General features: G+C 41.8%; 1 long non-coding RNA gene across 3 annotated transcripts in view; it reads left to right on the top strand.

Moving 5' to 3' along the window:
* LOC121095345 overlaps nt 1-10105 on the top strand; it is a 296583-nt gene that overhangs the window by 274908 nt on the left and 11570 nt on the right. For 2 of the 3 annotated variants that reach the window (XR_005830072.1, XR_005830071.1), the window contains 4 exons: nt 1230-1515; nt 3365-3447; nt 6501-6654; nt 8859-9647. This is a non-coding gene — a long non-coding RNA (uncharacterized LOC121095345). Of the gene's footprint in view, nt 1-1229; nt 1516-3364; nt 3448-6500; nt 6655-8858; nt 9648-10105 lie in introns of those variants that run through there. The other variant, XR_005830073.1, reaches the window with a different exon arrangement.

A 10105-nucleotide genomic window follows, 5' to 3' on the forward strand; every position in this document is an offset into this window, starting at 1 on the left:
ATGCGGAACCATGTCCCCATGGCGGAGCCTGGCTCTGATTCAGCAAAGCCCTCGGAGCTGCATGTTCACGACACAGGCTCAAGGGCTCTCCCCCATCAGGGCCAGTGTGAGATGGATCTAGCCCAGGAGGGAGGAAGGGAGCCATGTATAATCAGGGCATTCTCCATCACGGGGTGGCAGGGAGCGTATCTTTATGTCATCCTCCGTAGGCTCCCCGGACAGGGAGTTGTGTGAACCCCTGGCAAGGTGACAGCAGAGGGGAAGCACTGGGTGAGTCCTCCCTCCCAGCGCTGGGTGCGCTTGCTCTCACTTGCCAGGACACTGAGGAGCCGCGATGTACAGGTGAGCGGCAGTGCCCTTCCTCCAGCACTCCTTCCCACCCCTCCCCGCCAGGGAAGCTGTGCTGGAGGCACGAGTGTCCGTGATGTTTATAGCAGGGGGTGTCTGTGGTGCGAAGGAGATGCCAGTGACATCTCTGCTTTTCTGAGGTTATTCTCCAGCTGATTTAAATTCCGCTTTGCCAAAGTGGCGAGTTCTTGTGAAGCTCTGGATCACCGTCCTGAAGGTAGCCTGACCCACTTCTGCTGAACTGGAACTGATTCAGTAAAAACAGGTCAAGCCACTACGAGCTGCCCCAAGCCCCGCATGAGTGCCAGCTCCCAGCCACGTTAGCATGTCAGTGAATCCGTTTGAACACAAGTCCTCGGAGCAGACTGACACACAAGCAAGGCTGGGCTGGGCATCAGGAGGAAGGAAAGCGGAAGAAAAAATTAACATTTAGAAAAATTGTAACTTTGGGGAGGTGGTTGAAACTGACACTCTACAAGAGACTTAAAAATTAAACCAGAGAGTATGCTTTCTACTCACCGGCCTTGGGCTGTAGCTCAGGAATAGTCCTTAGAAAGACCTATGAATGCAAGAAGGATGATGTGGAGCCAGCCTAGTTTGTGCTTTAAGCCACCTCATAGAGATGTGGAGGGGTTCGGGCTGTGGCTAAGCATACTCAAAGAAGGTTTTTGCTACCTCAAAGTAATGGGCAGGTGGGATTAAAATATGCTCTTGCCAAACATTTGCCTTGAAGATTGGCAAAACAATAGGTACATTTGGTTTTTTCATATTGTTATAAACATCTTAGAAAGCAAAAATGATTTAAAAGCAAATGCTGGCAACAAAAAGCCTGCCTTTCTTACTCTCATACTGACAAAGTATGTCTTTCCCCTTCTCCACAGCTCCTCCAGCAACCAGTGGAAATAATATTAATTAACCTGAGGGCAGTCCCTGGCTTGCTGCGAGCAAGGCAGGATCCATGCAAAGGGCAGGGGATGAGCTCGTCGGAGGCTGATGAAGTTTGGACTTGCATTCCAGAAAAGATGTCCTCAAAGGAACACGCTTCCCCCTAAGAAGCCATCAGGACACGCTGACACCTCTGCCTTCTAACATGGATGTTTTTCAGCCTGTATCAGTCATCCATACGGCATGGCTCTTTCCACACCACCTTCCCAGCACAGGGCTGAGGTTCGTATGGAAATACCGTCTGTCTGTCAGTGTTCCGACCGGTGCCTGTGGTGGGTGCTCATTCTCACTTGAGCTATAGACCACTGATTAAACGTGCTCCCATACCGCTGGTGAGCAATCACAGCACACCAGTTTGGACAACCATGTGTTCTCACTGAGCCCTGTGCAGTAATTAAAAAGTCATGAGTCCTATTTAAATATAGGGCATTCTGTCCTAAACCTCCGGGTGCCCGTGGGTGTGAGTAAGCTCACTCTCTGAGGACGTTCCCCGGTCTGTGTACATGCACCAGCTTCATCAAAAGGATGTGGGAAATGCCAGATCCAGATATATGAATTCCACTTTTTTTCTTTTTTAAATACATCACTGATCAGTCCAGGGATGGCAAAAATTAATAGTAATGAGCTAATTACTATACCAGCTGCCTACAAAGAGGGGTCCTGTAGGCAGACGCCTTCTGCCCATTTGCCTGCTGGTTAAACCACCACTCTAGAAATTACAAAACAAAACTTTTTTTCCCTTTATAAACATCTATCAGCATCACCTTTAAATGGCCCACAGCACCAACACTGCCTAGCTTTTAAGTTCACAAAATCCAGCCAGAATCTCCCCTAGCACATTATAACACATTTTACTAGCTTGAGCAAGGTAAAACACAGCCGGCCCCTCAAATGGATGGCTGCTGAGCTCCAGCAGCCTCTGCGCGAGGACGGGCGCACCATCTGCGTGCCTCCCAACGTCCGAGGCCCGTTCGCAACTGCCAGCCCTTTGAAAAGCCAGCCTGTTTCTCTGATTGATTCACTTTTTAATGAACTGGGAAAGCCTGTGAACTTAAACCCTGACACCTCCACCTCCCTCCCTCCCTAGCCATCCCTGCAGCAATATACTGATTATATTTCAAGTTATTATGGGATTAATACAGCTGCCCTCAGTGCCTCTTTCCCCTGAACTTCATCAATAAAAGTTGTGTACTACTCTTACTCCAGCTAGTTCAGTTTCTCCCTGAATCTCTCCATGTAACCTGTGACGTATCAGCAAGGCTGTGTCAGCCCTTCAAAGCTGCCAACACTGCTAGCGTTTAAAACCTACTTGTGTCACAGCCTTGCATAAGCTTTGTGTATTTAAGAGGACATCTTGAGCTTTGCTATGCACTGCATCAGCTCTCTAAGTGGGTAGCACATACTTAGCACTATTGAAAATAATGAAATAAGATAATCCACCAAAAAAAAATTAAAAGATTGTGCCAGTGTCATCTTTCTTTGAATTCACAGTAGAGCTATAAAAAAAAATACTCTACACAGGCAAGTTCAGTAGAAGGAAAAAAAGATGGTGAGGGGAGCAAAAGAGCTAGGCCCAGCACAATTCAGTTTTTCACGCATGGCATTTCTTTATACAGTACAGGCTTTAGGTTTACTTTCTTTGTTAGTGTTGTAGGGTCCATCCGTCCCCCTCCAAGAATGCTATTTTCTAAAAACATCATTAAAAATCTAATTAACTGGCTTATTCTTTGGAAAGTCTGCAATTGTTTACAAAAGAATTGCCACACAAGCTGCCACCTTTGACTGTGTTGAAGCGGGAAGTTATGCTCTTGTTTACAACTGTGCATCAATTCCTCAATATATTTAGTTTTGGTACAAGTTACATATAAAATTCTTACTGAGCTTAATGTTGCAGCAAATAACACATATAGTAAGCGAGTAGGATTTATCACTGGCTGTAATGTCATAGTACATATTCTAAATATATACGGTGAATGATATATACACACTCATATGCAAACAAAATGGAAATATATTTAGTTTAAGAAGTGATGAATTGTGTTTTCTTTCATTATTCTCATTTTGTACGTAGGAGAACAGAGATCAAGCACGTCCACGAAAAGGGTAGCTGGTTGGAGTTGCATCCGTGAAGCAAACGCGCTCACCAGTGAGCAGGTTAGAGAAAAAATAGCACTTTGCTACCCACGGCATGGGGCAGGATGGGGGGCGTCCCAGTGTGGTTGATGGGATACAAACAAATCCCATGGAGTCCCAAGATACTCGCAGAAAGCGTAAAACATCTATCCAGCTAAAACATCTCCCCCAAGATGTAAGGAAGTGGCAATTTTCCCCTTTAAATTTTTTCTTACAAACCCACCACCACCCCGCCCCTTTGGTCTCTTTCGTAAACACAGAGGCCAGAAGGCTATGCTTAAATAATTCATCTACAAATTTGCAATATCTTTTTGAACTATAGCAATTAAACGGAAAATAGAAAAATCAGCTCAGCATCCTGTTTGGATGTAATTAAAGGTATAATCTGTTCCATTTGAATACTTCAGCGCTTACCCTTCTTAAAACAACAAATAAGAATAGTAGCTCATTTGCAATATGTTTTTTTTTTTTCAAGGCAGCTAAAAAGACTAACTGATGAAGCAAGAATAATAATTTTTAAATGTGGTGTAAGCACAAAAATATCAACTACAGTTTCGGAATGATTGCTGCAGAACCCGAGTCTGATGATGAGTGTGCAGTAACTAGGGATATAAGCTTTATGGCAAAACACTGAAGTCTTCCACTATTTGGTATCAGCATCTTGATATGGCTGATATAATTACCTATCAAATACATCAGTAGAATGAATATGAGAGGATATCCAAAAATATGTACGTGGGATGCATATCAGCTCAGTCTTTTAGGGGCTGTTTGATCTTAAGGGTTTTTTTTCTAAGAATAAAAGACAAATACTGCATTCATTGCCCCTTTGTTTTCTATAAGCAGCTGATGATTTTACAGTACAATAAAATTAGCCTGTTAATGGCTGGCTTATGAGTTTTAGCTGGATTGGTTTTCCTCCTACTGGACATTTCTCCACTGCTCAAGAAATTGAAGTCAGGTGTAAAGTTAATATCTGCCTTGTTCATTTATTCATATTGTAAGCAATCAAGATTTCCCCAAATCACAGGGCAATCTCTTGCCTTTCGAGAATTAATATAGGCCCTGTTCTTTCAATTTAGTTTAACAAAACAACTGGCATAAGTTCAATGGAACCGATGATTATTCCGAGAGGTTATGGCGAACCACAGAAGTTGTTAGCGAAAAGCTTGCTTGTAAGATCCCCTAAGAGGAAAAGTATATGGATATTTCAAAATGTAATTAACAGCATATTCCAACAATGCGAGAAAGAACCATCAGCTGGTTTAGCTGCAGAGGAACCTGGCTGCGCACGGAGAGCTTCAGCTTGCCCAACAGCCATCACTCCCTTAAGAGCAAAGGACGCAACGAGCACCAGAGGGGAGAAAGGCACCGGGGCAGGCGGTGTCTGCGCGGGCTGCTTTCATGCTGCCAACCTCGCCGTGCTCGGCAGCACAGCTCCCTCCTCGTGGGCATGTTCACTGGGTCTGGGACCCAACCAGAAGGAGTAAGTCTTTTCAGAATGTCCATTTTCTCTCCATTATAGCTCTCTTGCACCAAAAAAAATAAAGTCCTTTGGGGCAAGAATGTCTAAAGCTTAGTTTTGGGCCTAATGCTATTGTTTGTAGGGCTGTTTCAACAAGAATTATTGAGATTTTTTGTTTTGGTTTGGGTTTTTTGAAGCTAAATACATAGCAGTGAATAAAAGATCCTAAAAAGCAAAATATTTTTTAAAAACATTTCTAATAATTATAAAACCCCGTACTTTCATGCTCAGTGTTCGTAAGCTGAGGTGAACATCCAATGTAGCCAGAAACCGATTTAAACAGATAAAATGATTACAAAAATGTGAGAGTGATGTTACACATGGGAAGAAAATGGCACAATGGTCTATGAGACCTGTATTAGAATGGTGAATATGAGAGAAGTTTAAGCTCAAATTTTTCAAAAGTTACTCAGCACCTATTAACATTTCCAGCCTTCCTGCATACGAGTGCTTCACTGTTGGAAAGCCCAGGACTTTTCAGGACTGCTCTTTCAGGGGCTTGAGCCCCCGCATAGCTTTCCTAAAGCATCACCCGTTACAGGGACAGCTCTTGTTTCAGCCACTGGACTTTATATCTTTTCTGACCTGGCTAAACACTTCACGCTATGGCCTGCACATGCCTTTCCAGTCACTAAAATGCTGCAATTTATTACTTTTAATACAGTAGCACTGAGAGGCCTTGTTAAAAAAAAAAAAGAACACCACAGCTCCAGCCTTTGTGGTGCCAAGCCCTTGCTTGCCCTTCAGTGGACAAGCAGGAGGTGAGCAGGGGCAGAAAGACAACGTGAGCCACCGGGCGGGACGGAGGCAGGCGTACATCACTGGCTGCCGTCTCAGAGCCTATCGTCTCCCCCTTGAACTGTGTAGCCTCCTGCATGCCAAAAACTGTGAACTTAATGCTAGAACTACTGCTGAAGGAAGAAACACAACAGACCCTGACTTGTTAAGGAATATCCGCAGAGGAGGGGAAAAAAAAACCCAAAATCCTCAACACAGTCACGTCTGTCTCCAGTAAACAGGACTTTTTTCAGGCCTTGGGTGCAGACATATGACCAGTCCCCGCCAGTGAATGAATTACTGGCTGTCAGCGGGGCCGTTTGCACGACGGGTTCAGGGCCGGCGGGTCACCCGCTCCTCGCCGGGGCACAGGGCCCACACTCACTGGCACCTACGGCCACCCCTGGCACCCATCTGCCATCTGACACAGCGGTCTGCTCAGCGGCACTCGGCCATCCCGGTGGGTCACACTGCAGGACTCGGACGGAAGCCATCTCCCCCCCCAGGAACATCTCCAAGAGGCAGGAAGCCGTTCCTAAATGAAGCAACACTTATCTCATGCATGCCACAGGTGTGATGTCATCCCCTCTGGCGAAGGAATGAGGATGTCTACAGCCTTGGCTGTGCAAAAATGCAGGAACTACAGTCAACATGTCTCAGACTTTGTCAAAATATGGCGATAATTAAGAAATATAATTACCACTACAAAGTTAATTCCTCTTTGAATTCTTACAAACAAGTTTTTAATTTGCACCAAAAATTTACATTTCAGATTTCAAGTCAACCACGAATGGCTACAAGCTTGGCAGGGGACTCAAGGCAGAAGCTGGCGGGTGCTGCTGGGTTTGGGGGCAGGAGCACCGTGGCTTCCCAAGAACTTCACGGTCACGGGCCAGTGGTTGCCAGCAAAGCCCGGGCACGCACAGGTAAGCCAACTCGATTGCTTTAAAATGGTTCATCTGTTCCACGAGTGTGAAAATAATAGCCATGTCAGATGAACTTCTGCTTTTTATTAAAAATACCACAACCAACAACTTACAAGGTAATTGATTGCTTCTTCTAGTCTTTTATTAGTTGTGATTAAAGAGATATAGTAGCCCTGTTTACATAGCTCTAACAAGTCAGGACCTGCAGTACGTTATTGGCTTGCAGCCCACAACTTGCAGCCCATTCTCAACAGAATCAATCTGAAGTTGAAAACATCCCCTGTAGGAAGCGTGTACATCCCTGCTCACACAGGAAGAGAGAACAGTAATAACTTCAGGTCCTGTAAGTTGCAAGTTCAACTTACAGAGATCAGCCCTGACTTGTCATTGCTCTCAGCGTGTTCGTGATGAGATCAGAGTGCTTTACGGAGGACTCATACTTTCAACTTGACAAGGGACATAGGTGAGCATGTTACACTTCACTGTTACTCGCAGCTCAGACTGCAAAAAGAAATCGAGAGCTCCTCACTGTTTAACATGCAGTCAAAGCGCTGCCAATCTAAAATGGCTGATCAGTAATACTTTAATTGCAGTTTCATAGAAACAAATTGCTATTTAATTGCAGTAAGCTCTTCTGTGGCTTAACTGGACTGACAATAGGCATACACCTGGTACTGAAAGTAACAAGCAGCAACAATGGTGACCTGGTACTTCATGTACAGGAGGCTCAAGCAGTGAAATCAGACTTGGAACACATAATTTCACACTGAAGAAATATATTTAAAATACATATATATACACATATATGCTCCAATCTCAATTTTGTTATTTTAATAGAGCTGTTCAGAATGTAGATCCTTGCAAAAAGCCTCACACTTGACATGTAACTACCAGCCAAAGAATTTGATTTAAAAAAAAAATAAAATAAAATAATAAAACGATCTTTTGAAATTCTTGACGGTACCTGATAGCAAGTCATACTATGACCATATGTGATTTTTAAATTATTTTTTTTAAGTATTTACCCTAAAATTAGATTATGCAAATTTTATCGGTGTTAACTAACAGGGCAAAAGGGAGACAAACTCAGTATGGTTAATATTCTAAGGACGTGACTTAATTTCATAGGCTTCATTTTGTAAGACATTCTCATTTTATATTTCATAAGATACTGCATAACCTGTTAAAATATTTAAAGATAAATCATGTAGGACTGAAAAGACAGTATCTTGTTGCAAACAGAATTTGGTTTGGAAACGCTTAATGTCCCACTGCCTGCCAGGATGCGTAAATCTCATAACTAGACAGCTGGATAGGTAAAAACATTAAACCCATTTAGAGGGCAATCTTTTTACAAAATTGTTTCATTAATAAGAGTGACAATTTATATGATTGAGACGTTTAGATGCAGTATAGACAGAGCATTTTATCCAGGTTCATGGGGATGATTTCAGATTAGTAATATTTCCTTTGATTTTTTTTAACAGCATTCATTTTTGAAAGTGAGGGGAGCTTTTACTGAATGATTATTTGTATGACTTTTCAGTGGCGCTAAATGCAGAGGGTGTATTTCAGCCACAGTGTAGCAAATGCATGTGATAAAAGGTGAACAAATACATGTTTTTCTTTACTGATCTCCTAAAAAAATGATTTTCACATAAGGACAAATCTAAGTGTTTCTAGTAGCCTTCTATCCACACCTACCGTCCCCATTAAAGCCTGTTTTATTGTCTGAAACGCCTCTGGTTTCAAGGAAGTGTTTTACCTAAAGCAAGAATACTACTTAAATATGTTCTATTGTATATTCATAGCTCCATTAGTCCTCCTCCAATTTAGCACATCAAAGCAAAGGCTTCATCACTTGCATGTGGATTATGCTAACATGAGTGACATTTGTAATCTTATAGGTCTGCAACTTAAGAAATGCTTTTAAAGTAAGCTATTAAATAGGTAGCTGTGCTTTACAAACGAGTCATATAATAGTTTATTTAAAGCCGTTAATGAACTTCAACCTCTACATCACTAAATGCTATACTACATTACTTACTAGAAGTTATTAGCTATCTTCTTAGCACTTCTAGGTTATATTGGACAACCAAAAATCTGTACATGTTAGATTTAAATGCTGTACCTTGAATGCTTATACTGAAAGAATATAAAAAGATGCCTACAGTCTCACTAATACTTGAATTCTGTATTCATAGGACTTCAAGTCTTTGCAAAGATATTGAAGCAGCACAATTTGCACAACTCTACCTGAAGACTTTAATGCCAGATCAAAAAGCTTAGAAACTTACTTAAAAAACAGGTAAGTGCATTTAATTAAAAAATCATGTATAGCTTCAGTAATTTTATTGCTTTATGTTATGCAAGTATTCTTTTGTCTTTACTGTACATTTGTCCGATACTGTACATTATGACATTTTCTTTTCTCTGCAACAATCCTATTTTTCCTCAAGCATTGAAGTGTTAAGAGAAGAAATTCAGCAGACCTCCAATATACTAGAGGTCACGAAGTAGAATCTGAAGAAAAAAAAATCTGCTTTTGGTTGTTTAGACAGACAAATCTATAAATCAGCTTTTTGTGTATCGGCATCACAACAAAAGTCAGTCAAGCTCATTCCATAACTGAGCACGCTGAACAGTGAACACCTTTTCAAAAACAGAATTAAAAAAGAAAACGTAATCATCATGTATTTCAGATGTATTACTCTCCAATAGAGTAGTTAATATTGATTTGTTATTAATTGCAGCAGAGGCACATTCTAGGTGCTTGCAGTTTCCTGACGGAAGGCATAGCATAGCCCCGCAAAGCCACAGATTTGAGTTAGTATTCTTGCTGCAAACAAGAAAAGTCAGAATTTTTTCTTGAAATTATTCTGCACAGCTCTACCACTGAGCAGCTGATGGGAAAAACCCACTAAATGAAGTTGCTCCCTTCTTCCAGAGAACAGATCATATTTGAGATCAGTTAGTTCTTGGAAATAGCCCGGGAAACGCATTTTTCTTTCCCTAAGATTATCAGCATTGAAAAGTTAGTCTCTTACCCACAGCAAACACAACTTTATGCTGGAATAGCTTTTGTGTTCCTTTTTACGAATACTCAATTCTAGTGCTCAGCATGGGGTACAGACTTTTTTTTATTTTATTATTCTTTGACCTTTCATGGTATATACATACACTCTCATGCTTGCACACTCACAGACACATGCACACCCTTAACACAGATGATTCTGCAGAAAGGAACTGGATAGAAGAAGACCACAATACCTATACGCGTACCATAATTCACTGCAATATGAATTATAACGTACTTGCTGTTACCAGAATTAAGATTCTCAATGAAAAATAAAGATCATTTTGAAGTAGTGCTCTGTATCCTTGCCAAAAGTAGCATGGTTAAGTAGTTTAACAGATTCTTTACTGGCGTAAGAAAAAAAACCTGTCCAAA

This window comes from Falco naumanni, chromosome 11, assembly GCF_017639655.2.
Source record: "Falco naumanni isolate bFalNau1 chromosome 11, bFalNau1.pat, whole genome shotgun sequence".
NCBI lineage: Eukaryota > Metazoa > Chordata > Aves > Falconiformes > Falconidae > Falco > Falco naumanni.